General features: G+C 36.9%; 1 long non-coding RNA gene across 1 annotated transcript in view; it reads left to right on the forward strand.

Annotated features, from left to right (window-relative positions):
* LOC106029942 (uncharacterized) overlaps window positions 1-11,512 on the forward strand; it is a 165,209-nt gene extending 153,697 nt beyond the window's left edge. Inside the window, exons 4-5 of the long non-coding RNA XR_010832463.1 lie at window positions 6,961-7,008; window positions 11,388-11,512. This is a non-coding gene — a long non-coding RNA (uncharacterized lncRNA). The remainder of the gene's footprint in view (window positions 1-6,960; window positions 7,009-11,387) is intronic.
* Window positions 11,513-12,027: the final 515 nt, after the last annotated feature.

The following is a 12,027-nucleotide window of genomic DNA, read 5'->3' on the forward strand; positions in this document are numbered from 1 at the left end:
ACTCCATTTGCAGTTTTAGCACACTAATCTCACCATGTGTGAAAAGAATCACATTCTCACACATCTCTTACACCTGCAAGCTATGCATGATCAGCATCAAGACCAATGTTCTTGTCTGGTATCACACAGACTTGCCAAAAGCTACTCAGTAAGTTAGGCCTTTGTTAGAGCTCGGTGCTGTCCCCATGCCTATTGGGCATTGTGAGTAAAGCAAGCTGTCAGTCTGATGTGTTTACAGATAGATGGATCAGGAGTAGAAGCAATTATTTTAAATGTGACCTGACCACTGCAGAGCTGGAAAGATTTTGCACATTTATAAATGACCATCTTCATCAGACATCCCGCCAAGGATGTATTACCAAGCCAGTTGCCTGAAAGCCTTTTGTGGTAAATCAAAGAATTAGAGTTGATATTATTTAGACCTTTCCTTGCCAGTGCATGGAGCTTTCACTGTTTCTGGAAAGCTCACTTACTCTTGCTTGGAAAACCCCAAAAGCAAATATACCCCATGGTCTTCACATATTGTTCTTCTGCTCATAGGAGGACATACTAATGACACAGAAAGAACCAGGGCAGATACTATATATACACTTCTCAACTGAAACCTTTTACCTTTATTCTCTAATATTTCCGATAAAGATACCATCATGTTTCTATCACCTTTTTCAGTGTTGTTTTTTCTTTCTAACAAACCATTTCCCTCTGTAAGCCATTATCTAAAACAAAGTTTACACTTCTGATTTGCACACAGGGATGCTATTTAATGTCCAGTATTCTTCATGACCATCTCTTTACTTTATCTCATTTCAGAATAACGATAAAAGGAGCTTCGGTCCCCTGCTGTTCACTATGCCCTTCTCTGAATTTGCTTTCCCCAGCCTTTTAAAAAACCAAACTCCAAAACCCTGTTTGAAACAAAGCATGCTTAATCCTTGGATCTGCCAGAAACATGTGCATTAATGGATACTGTAGATGTGCAAAAGTGTCCATATTCCATTTATGCTACGGCTGTAGGTAGCCAGGGTAAAATTTAGCCCCACACACAATTTGGACTAAACACAGAGCTCTTCAGTGTAAAGTACAGCTATGAAGTCCTGAAAGCACGTTTTTAAGCAACTGCTCTGTTGATATCCTCCCAGATCTCTTCTTGGCCAGCTGTACGTATCCTAAGTTAGGATTTGAGTAAGTTCCCTTAACTGGAAGTTACCACATGATGATTTAAACTACTTACTGCCGTTTAGCACTGCTCTAGTGGTATAGAGACAAGGTAACAATGTAGGAGGGAAAGAGGAAGGACGTAGGCTGGTTCATCCTTACAATCTGTGTTTTTACCCTTACATTTTATTTTATTTTATTTTATTTTATTTTATTTTATTTTATTTTATTTTATTTTATTTTATTTTATTTTATTTTATTTTTTGTGTGTTTTATTAAGACATGATTAATTTTTCTTCCGAAGAGACTGGCTATTTTGTCACCTCATCTTTGTTCAAATTTACATGAAATATTTGGAGGGTAATCGTGACACTTCCTAGAGACATCAGGTACAGGTTCTTTGGTGCAAGAGTGTGCTACCACTGGTCATATATCAAAGGCTGAGTCTGGTCACCTTGTGCATCATAGGGCAACATGCACATTTATTGGTCCTTAGTATTTGTCAGGTAGCTGGGCTTTGACTATAGGACAGAATTATGTCTCCTTCCCACCTTCTCCTCCTTCTGAAGTGATATTTGTAAATTATGAACCATATAATATCTCCCAGAAACTGAGATCATGGGAGCTTAAGATGTGATGGCAAAAGAAATTTTCAGTCAATGCTACTGTATACACACCAGTCACTCATGGTCTCGTGTCTCCTGCATCTCAGAAACAGGGAGGACATGGCTTGAGAACCTTTCATACTATTCTAGCTTTATTTTCCTTTCCTTCCTCTGCAATCCTTATAAGAAAAAAAAAAAAAAAAAAAAGAGAGAGAGGAAAATAAGTTTAGGAAGGAAAAGGAAGGAAGAGGAAAGCTCTCTTTTGGAGAGATCTTGAGACCAGTCCTCTTTGGCAACAGCACCTTTCTACAGACTCACACTGTGAAATCACTGCTTGTCTGCACCCTTCTGCTGATTAAAAAAAAACCAAAACTTTCCTTCAGTTCCGCAGCCTCCTCTGTCATTTCTGTGCATGTCGGTAGAAGTGATGCTCCTTTATACCCTGCTCCCTCATGGACTGTGGCAAATCAGGGGGCTCTCTTCTAAGGCGGTTCTGGGAAGTGAGATGAGATGAACAGAGTTAAATCAAAAGTTTTAAAGAGTTAACGGGCAGCAGTTAAATAACAGAATGGTTTCTAGAGGAATGTGGAATGCATGTCCTCTGAGGTATGAATAAAACAATTAGGAATATTTAGCCATTTTTTTGCCAAGGCAGGTGGTGTCAGTTTTTTAGCTTGAGTAATATTTTTTTTTTTTTTGAGAGAACACGGAAGATTTCATTGTCATGGCCAGTACTACATTAAGAAATTGAAAGAGGAGTGGACTAACTGACCTAATGGCTTTGTTCTGTTTCTAATGACTGTTGATGTACTCAGTACCCGCCCTTTTGTTTTTCAGATATCTTACTGGGGCCAAATTAATCCACTGTAAGCCTCTAGTGCACATGAATTTAGGTTAAGATCTTCAGTTTGTTAGTGCTAAGCTATGCCTAAAATTCTAAAGTATATGTCTGAGGTGGCATAATATTTTTTTTTGGTATTTGAAATTTTCGCACCAAAATAACACTTATTTTCTGTAATTTATGTGTGCATAGTATTCTTAAGTCTAATATATAGGTCATTGCCTATCCAGGAGGACTTTGGCATGCTTTTGTAGATATCATTGTCTTGGCATGTATCCCAGGTCTCTTCTCCCAATCTTTTTGACTTGTCTCACCCTGAGGAATGCATACTGAGGTATCAATAATCATCTGAGTGTCTTCAGAAAAGAAAGAGTGCCTTCATAAGAGTAAAATAAAAATATACAAAATATGCTATTTTTACACCAAATACATTTGGCGTCCAGTCTTTCCCATCTGAACCTGGTGGGTTTTAAAATTGAGAAATTTCACATATTTTAACCTGTACCATAAAATAGTGTTCAGGAAAATAGAACTGAAAAGGTGCTGGGTGCTGTTAAAGTGAACAGAGAAGATGACCTGGAAGCATGACTTTTGGATTGTGTTCTGGTTCCACTAATTTTTAATCTCTTTGGACTTGGTTTATGTCTTTAAGCATGTATACCAAATTATGCTTACCTACATAGATCTTATGAAACTTGGTGAATGCAATTATGACAAGTAATTTACCTATATTTTACTAGCAGTTGTAACTCAGCAACAGGAGAAACAGTTAAAGCTCTGTATTTATCTTATTTGGTTGTTTTTTACTGTATTTTTTTCAGAATTTAATTGCTTACTCCCTTTTCCCAGTCCTGTACCTATCTCTGCACCTCCTTGTGACTGTAGCTCTGTCTTTCTCTCTTTCAAGCCACTCACTCACTTTATAAATTTCCCATTAAGCCCTTCCTTTTCTATTTAGCTTATGATTGACTCCCTTTGAAAAGCATTTTGTGCTATTGTGTGTTAACTTAAATTGTATTTTACATAAAAGGTACAGGATAAAATAAAGGGAAGGGTGGGAGATGATGCATTAGTGTGTGGGCTGAAAGTTGGAACAAAGGGTTATTTTTTAATTCATGCTGAAAATAGAAAATAAGATACTTGCTACACTTCTGTGCATGTCAACAAAACTGTGACTTTACTCACAGAATAAAAAGTATGAAAACTCTCTTTAAAATTACTGTGGTATGATAAGTTAAGAATCTAACCATGTCATTTGCTGATAAAAATAATCCTAGGCTTCTTTTTAAACGCTTGTTATAAGGTTGGACAATGTGAGCAAAAGAAAATAATTTACATTATGAAGAAATCCTGTAAATATATCCACTGAATTGCAATGTGTAGCTCCAGCAGGATATTGCTAAGAGAGATTTTAAAACATTTATTGGAGACATATATTACAGTATATCTTTTACTGGCTGGAAGCCATGCAATATGTGTCTTAAAAAAAAAAAAAAAAAGTCAAAAAAGAAAAAAATTACCTTGTAATATGAGCCCCTCAAAGGCATAATTATATAATAAAGTTCTTATTGGGAAAACTGGAAGAAGGCCAAGTCTTGTCCAAATATAGTGAATGTCAGAGCCAAATTTATTATCCTTAGCTATTAACAGGAGAAGGCAGGTTTTGTTTACCAAGCCTAATTCTCTCCTAATTACAGCCACTATAAAATAATTACTATCCATGGGATAACAACACAAGACAGAGTGACTAACAGAAGAAACTGCAGGGGTTAGAAAACAGAGTGCAATTCTGTGTCATTTTGAACAGCTTGTGTACTGCCATGAACAAATTAACGGACTTCATTAAGGAATTATGTTTTAAGAGCGGCTTTGCAGTGAAGCAGTAAAGCAATTAATGCATCCTTTTTGGTCCTAGATCTGAGCTCTCGTGCAGATTTAGAGAGCAACATTTTTTTTATTATTTTTATTTTTTATTTTTGATGTATCAGGTATAATAGGATGCAGCAGCATTACCGAACAAGATCAGTAATGAGTGCATGGAAAAGACTTTATTTTGGACAAATGATATGCAGTCTCCACTGACTTAAAATGTTTTATTGAATGCATTCATACTAACCTAATCTTAATTGAATAAAAACCAGAGAGCTCAAACTATGCCGTGAAATAATTTACATATTCAAATATTTTTTTCCATTACATTTTGGATAAAAACTTGTAGTAGTAAATAAATGCATATATAACGTCTGTGTTTGTATTTGAGCTAGGAATGTAGTTTCTAGCAAAATTGTCAATATTTTATTGCTGCTCTCTGTACAAATCAGAATAGCGTACTTCCCAGTTGAAATCCAATACTTCATTAAATTCACAACGTTTCCATTCTCACTTTGCCTAGCCTCTTCCATCTTGTCATACAACCCCAGAGGTACACAACAGACCTAGGGCTAGGTTTTTTGCACAATTAGAGTGTATGTATCAAAATCAGCCTGTACACAACATATTCACAGTGTAAAAGGTTAGAGTTCAAGCTGTCTTCTCTCTGTAGAGGACACTTCACCCTATAGCAGGGCAAACTCCCTTATTTTAGTGACTTAGTGGGAACTGGCAAACTCAACACACTTGGGAGTCTGTTTTAGATACTAGTTTTAATAGGCCTCCAGGTGGCCGCATGAAAGCTGAAGGATTATTATAGTAGCCCCCAGCAGTGCCATTATAGATAAAGGTATATTCCAGTTTCCTTTACAAACTCCTTTTTTGAGGGTTTTATAACACCATCATAAAAATTCTCTTAACACCAGAAGTCAATGTAAAGTTCTCAGCCCACACAATATGTTTTATTTTAGAAAGAATGTGTATCAGTATAGTCTCTGTTTATCCTGTATACATAGCAGTAGTTAAGATTACTTTTAAAGGGTACTTTCTGTCACAATTTTTAAAAAGTTAATCATGAAAGTGAAATTTAAATGTGCAGACCCTCTGTTGGGGTGCATCAGCTCACTGTATTTTGAGATCAGCCAAGTGACCCATTTATATCCACTGAGCATCCTTTCCTCCAGCTATTAACCTGAAGGTAAGAGCAAGAAGAGTAGAAACTAAAGCAAAGGCATGAAACTACTAAAGTTATGGGAATAATGTTGGATACTTAATGTGAACGTCATGGTAACATCTAAGAGAGCTGGGACACAAAACTGAATCATTTTTTATACACGTCTGCAAATTTTGAAACTGTCAGAAATCTGTGTTTTGGATCAGATCCTTGCCCGTTAACACATTGGCAGTAGAGGTGGGATGCTCTTGAAGCTGTGGCAGAGGTAACTTTCATAGCTGTGTTTGTATGGTTCTCTGGCTTTGCCTTCGTTTCCAAGGGTTCTAACATCAGTCACATTAAATGATTAGAGAAGGATTTTTGCACATTTCAAACAAAACTTCAAAATTTAATTTTATAAAACAAGTCCCCACAGGATTTTTTTGAAACAAGGGAAAATGCTGCAAAATACTGCAGCCAGCTTCTTTCTCTGTATGACCATAAAACCAAACTCAGGCTGTTTGTTTTTTTTTTTTCACTGGCTTAACCAAACAATTTTTCATAATTTGCCAAATTCTGAGCAATTTTCTGAACAGGAAACAAGGAACATGGACAGTAAACCTAAGTAATAATAAAGACACTCCCAGACATGGAGTCCCTAACTGACTTGTTTCACTGGTTTTCACACTGTTTTTCTGATACTAAAACAGAAGGTGACTAATTATAATGTGTTATCTTTTCTCCACACACCACATCCTTTCAGGTTACGCTTCAAAGTCCTCAGCACAAAGACCAGTCCTGTACATTGGCATTGTAGGGCAGGAATTGTGATTGTTAGATATTGTGTCAGTAAGACTACTTATTTATGAAGCCAAATTATGAGTTGATAAGATCTATCATAATGGCTCTGCCATGTCGACATCTGCATGCGAACTGTTCCATTACAGTATGGTACCATGTCAAGCACAGTTTTTCAGGAGTCTAGAATCACTGCTAAATTTTAGTCATTTATCTTCAATTGCATTAAAACTGAAAGGATAATATTTTTGCAGCATATTAAATTATGCTTGTAAGTAATACAAACAGAAATTAAGACATTGAGCATGGAAGCATTTGCCATTTTGTATGTTCGCAATGGAACATGCAAAATATCTTTGTTTGTAAAAGATTAGTATACTTCAAAAAAAAAAATTAGGGATATTTTAACTTTGCTGCAAGGTATTGCATTTGCACGTTATTCTATCATGTAAAATTAAAAGCTCTACAAAGACCTACAGCTTAAATATTATAATAAAATACAACACTTACAAATTAAATTATATCTAATTTGACTTTAGATATGTGTCCCATATCTTCTTAATGGTTTCCTGAAGACTTCTGAGTTGGTAAGTAGTACATTTGAATGGGATACATGTCTTCAGATATTGCAGAAAATTCAAGTGTGAGATGTCACGTACTGTAGCAAATTTGCTACAATACCTAGGCACAAAAGGGTGAGTTAAGGATGGACTGTCAGCATGAAGGTCATGACCTGCAATGGAAGTAATGTACAGATCTAGAGCACTAATGAGGGAAACAATGACTTCCACAATAATGATGCGCAATGCTGTATAACATCCCATGTATTCCTGTATAGCCTGTAAATGTCACAGGCCTCAACTAGAAATCAGAATTTCCTTGCTTTTGATGGCTTGTCTTCAGATGTTTGGTGTGTTTTGTACCTGCAGCTATTGCTATATTTTATGTATAAGCCATTCCAGAAAGCTATCATCGCACTGATGCAACATCATGAGCATTACTCAGGCAGAGAAGTACTCGGTGATTTTGCATAAGATTCAGAGGTTAAAAATAATAATAGTAAAAAAATAATAATCCAAGGCTCTAATTCTAGAAGTGATATTAACTTTATTTTACTTGTGCTCTGGTAAGGTTTTCATATGTGCTTTGGCAAGATGTTCTTCATTGTTATCTGAGCCAAATCTCTGTGTATGTTTATGTTCTCAATTTTATAGTGGTTTCAGCATAGTCCGTTACAAGGAACATACTTCTATCCAATCCCCACTGTTGTAAAATGTGATTATCTTTAGCACAGTTAAAGATACCTTAGTTTCCAGGCTACTTACGTTGTTCTTGATTGCAGGCAGAAAAGATCAATGATTTGAAATGTCACAAACACAGAAACAATATTTTTCCAATTCCTGTATTCATTTTGCTCTACACTGGAGCAGAACTTAGAAGCTTTGTCCTGAAAAAAGTTGGCATTCATTGTGAACCGTATCTATACTTGTAGTTCTCTAAGAGACATTTAAGAGAGTGCTCTAGTTTCTTGAGGAAACTTCACTTCCAACTACTGCTTACAAGCTAAGTTGAACAGACCTTTATCTAAAAAGCCTTGGCAGGTAACAATATGTCCAAGTAGTCTCAGGTCTCCAGCAAAATTGCTGGAGATTCAAGATGTATTCCTGTTCTATATTGCTATGATTTATTTAAAAAACATAAAATCAGAATCATGCAGAAGAGCTGCAAAAGTCTGTTGGTAAAAGCATCAACTTTGCTATCGCTTGAGAGCTACAACCTCCAAGAAGCAGGCACCATTGTGTCAGAGTACAATTGACAGTCTGTTAAGGGATACTAAAAAACCAGTCTGGAAATAGAAATGGAACTAACTTTCAGCTTTATCAAGTGTGATGCTTCAAGGTCAGAATGAAATTCAGTGATGGGGCAGCACAAAGATGCTTGCACGGCAGGTGCCCTGGTCAATCTATAAACTCAGAGGCCATCACTCTCTGCTTGTGCCAGCCTGCATTTTAATCAGAAGGAAAAATATGTGGCACAGTTAAGCAGTTAAGCATGCTTAGTGGTTTCCAATCAAGCAAGTCCCTAAACCAGAATAGCAAAAATTCTTTGAAGGAGTTTTAAGGCTCAAAACGGATATATGAAATATTGACTGTACAAGTATTGCCAGAGGAAAAATTTGTTTAAAATTGACTAATATCTCACATTAAGTATTCCCTTCCTAATTTGCCTACAGTAATGTAAATTGATCCTAGTAAGAAATACAGACTGTCACTTTTGTTTATCCTTCTTCATTTTATCCTGCTATGGTTCACAGGCTGGTGTGATGACTGAAAAGGCATTATCAATGACAACAAGTGTACTCTGTGTTTGTGGACTTGCCCTCCTCTTAATTTGTTTGTTCAGTACCATGTGGTACTTTGCCTTGAAAGATCTGATAAGGTTTGTATAAGGAAATGTGTTAGATGTGGTCTGGTTTGAGGAGATTGGAGAGTGGTAGTCTAATTGAAAATACACAATGCTGGGAAAAGAGTAGCTGTATGAGGAGTCAGAGAAGCAGAAGGTGGTCAGAATTAGAGAAATCTTTTTATTATTTCTGTTGTTGTTTTATGGACATAAGAAATATCTGCTCATTTCATGAACCCAATATTCCTCACTTGCTTTTTCCCAGAAAAATAACAGGGAAAGGGTAACTCAGTTGACTATCTTTTTGGTTAAAATCAAACGCAAATTTGAATCCAGATAAACATGAATGTAGTAGTAAGTGAGAATGATGTAAGTGGGAATTATGTTATTTTCATCTTGCTCTGAAGTGTGATGAATTAAATGGCTTAGTGCTCAGCTGATTCTTTCCACCAAAGCACTTTGATATGTATGCTCTTTACCGAAGAGGGGGAGTTTCTCCAGCTGTTTCACTCTTTCCTTCCCACCATCTTCTTTTCCATCTTCCTTCCCTACCTCTCCTGACTGTAAGATATGGAATTTTTGTGATAATCACTATTCCTTGTGCATAGTCTGGCACAAGTAGTGCCAGAGTGGGAAGGCTGAAATATCCCCAAATATCTCCCAGATTACCTTACTTGTTGGATGTTGTAGTTTTCCTGAATATGCCTGGTCTATGAATGCAAATGCAGTAAATTCGGTATGTCCTGAACACATGGGAGTTGTTTTTCATGTCATCAGCACAGAATAAGCTGGATGCTATGATGTTTCTTCAGTGTGTCAGCTCACTGGGTATGTGCTTCACCAAAATGGCTTATGTGTGCACAGCAGACTTATCTGGGACTTTCAGATGTACCATAGCCTAGTCAGAGGTAAAGCAGCTGCTATTTTAACAAGGCTGAAGGGCATACAGACAGACATCCTAAGCATATGTTCAAAGTCTCAGATTTTGCCTAGACAAGATTTCCAGACAGAAAAAGAGAATATATCCAGGTCTTCATCTGTCCTACTCTCCAAATAGCCATTTCTCAGCATGATGTTAAAAGCCTAATGACTTCTGAAGCCAGAAGAACTCAGCTTACCAGACAGACACCTTCCTCTCAGATGCATAAGCATGGCCTCCTACTCTGATGCTTTTCACTGTGAAATATATGTAAAGTATATGATGTGGCTCTGCCTGCTGTGTACCACCAATATTATCTGCAAAATTTCACAGTGAGAGTTTGGAAGCATTCTGGCTTGTATGTAATCATAAGGGTTCATCATTCAGTGATGAATTTATTAGTTTCCTGACATTTATGGCAAAATGAACCACAGATGTTGTACAACAATATTATGATAACACAGAAGTGAAGAAACTTGAGATTCACTAATATATCCTTGCATTTAGAGAGAGGTTTTTAAAGGCAGCAGCTATCCTAACTCCTATTTCCTGACAGTCCAACCTCTTACACAGTGGAAGTTCCTCATTATACTGCTGGCTTGCCTTACAGTATGGGTGGATAATTTACTGTAATGACACAGAAATAATAAAGCTGTTCCGTATCTATAATAACAGATAGTATTGTGACAGTGTGTAAAGGAGCTATTTTCAAGTATTGTATGCTTATTTTTCCTAATTTTTGCACTCTCATTACCATAGGGCATTCTATTTTCTTTTTTTTCTATCACATGATATAAAGCCACAGCTTATTAACAGATGGTATTAATAAATGTACATTGCTCCTGATGTACATGCTTTTGCATATAACTTTTCTGAAAATGTGTTCCTTAATATTTGTGGTGACAGTTTGATAAGTATGAATTAAAAGCCTCCAACAGCACCTTGAAGATAATGTTAAAATAAATATACAGGAGAAGGAGCAAAAAGCCCTATGAAAACCTAGTCATCCTAACAGGTCTTGAACCATAGTCTTTCTGAATTTTACACTGTAGCACAATATGCAACTGCAGGCCAACCCACCAGCAATAATAAATGAGAAATTTAGGCTGAAGGCTACTGAGCACTGTGCACATTTTCCCAGTGGATCAGGGCATAGTTTGTTAGCACAGGTGTTCTTGTAATTGTGATTCATTGGGGTAAATGCTCAGTGCTCCACAGCACTCTTCCACTTCCTTCTTCTCCTGGGGGTGTATTGATCTGATCGGTACTGACCTGCACTACTGGTGGCAACAAGTAAGCCTAAACAGACAGGGACTCTATTCAGATTCTAAAGGTAGAAAACATAGCCCTATAAAATATTAAAGGAGAGATTTTTTTCAAGTGCTCAGGAATTTCAGAGGACAAATTGCAATGACTTTCTAGAGATCATCAACTCTAAATTCCACATGTGTTTTTTGAAAATCTCTCCCTAAACCACTTGATGCCAGTAGACCGTGTAGGTAGAATTCATCTCAGTTTCATAGAAACCTGTAATATGGTCTTTGTAATATGTAATGTGGTTTGTATAGACTTATCAGGGATTTTTGTTCCATTAGTATTCTGATGAAAAATTTCCTTTCTACAAAACCATTTTTTTTTCTGCAGGGAACTGTTGGAGCAAATAGGTTTTCTTCAGGGAAATCCAAATGACAGCTCTTCATCTGCTTACTTGGATGATGTTTTATCAATTACATTTTCTGCCTTGAGGCTAAAAAGTTACAAGTTGTCCAAAGGAAGAATTTGTTTTCGAGAAATTTTCAAATTCCTTTCTCCAGAATAGACCCCCTTCCCCCCCCCCCCCGCCTTTTTTTCCCTAGTACTTTTATTGAGCTTTAACAAAACCATTTTCAAAATATGACTACTCATAGACCCCCACACACGTGTAGTCATATGCGCTTACACACTAAGGTACAGACACACACACTCAAACATCAGTATATATATACCTGAAAGCCAAGACTAGTTCATCTAGTTGTTTGGTGGAAGAAGAAGCTGGACCAGGATGCCCAGTTCTTGAGGGATCTCCCCTTTCCTCTGCTGCCATTGTGCTCCACTTCTGTTCCAAGAACTTGAAGAAGAGCCAGCAAAAGTCAGCACTTGGAGATGAAAATTGATCACATTCTTTGTAACCTGCAATTAATGTGGCCCGTTGTAGCCGCCTCTGCAAAGTTCATGTTAAGGCCTCTCTGCTGCATACACTGCATATTAACTGAGTTCTCTGTCTGGAATGGGGATGTTAGGAGTG

This window comes from Anser cygnoides, chromosome 6 (genome assembly GCF_040182565.1).
Source record: "Anser cygnoides isolate HZ-2024a breed goose chromosome 6, Taihu_goose_T2T_genome, whole genome shotgun sequence".
In the NCBI taxonomy this organism is placed as follows: Eukaryota; Metazoa; Chordata; class Aves; order Anseriformes; family Anatidae; genus Anser; species Anser cygnoides.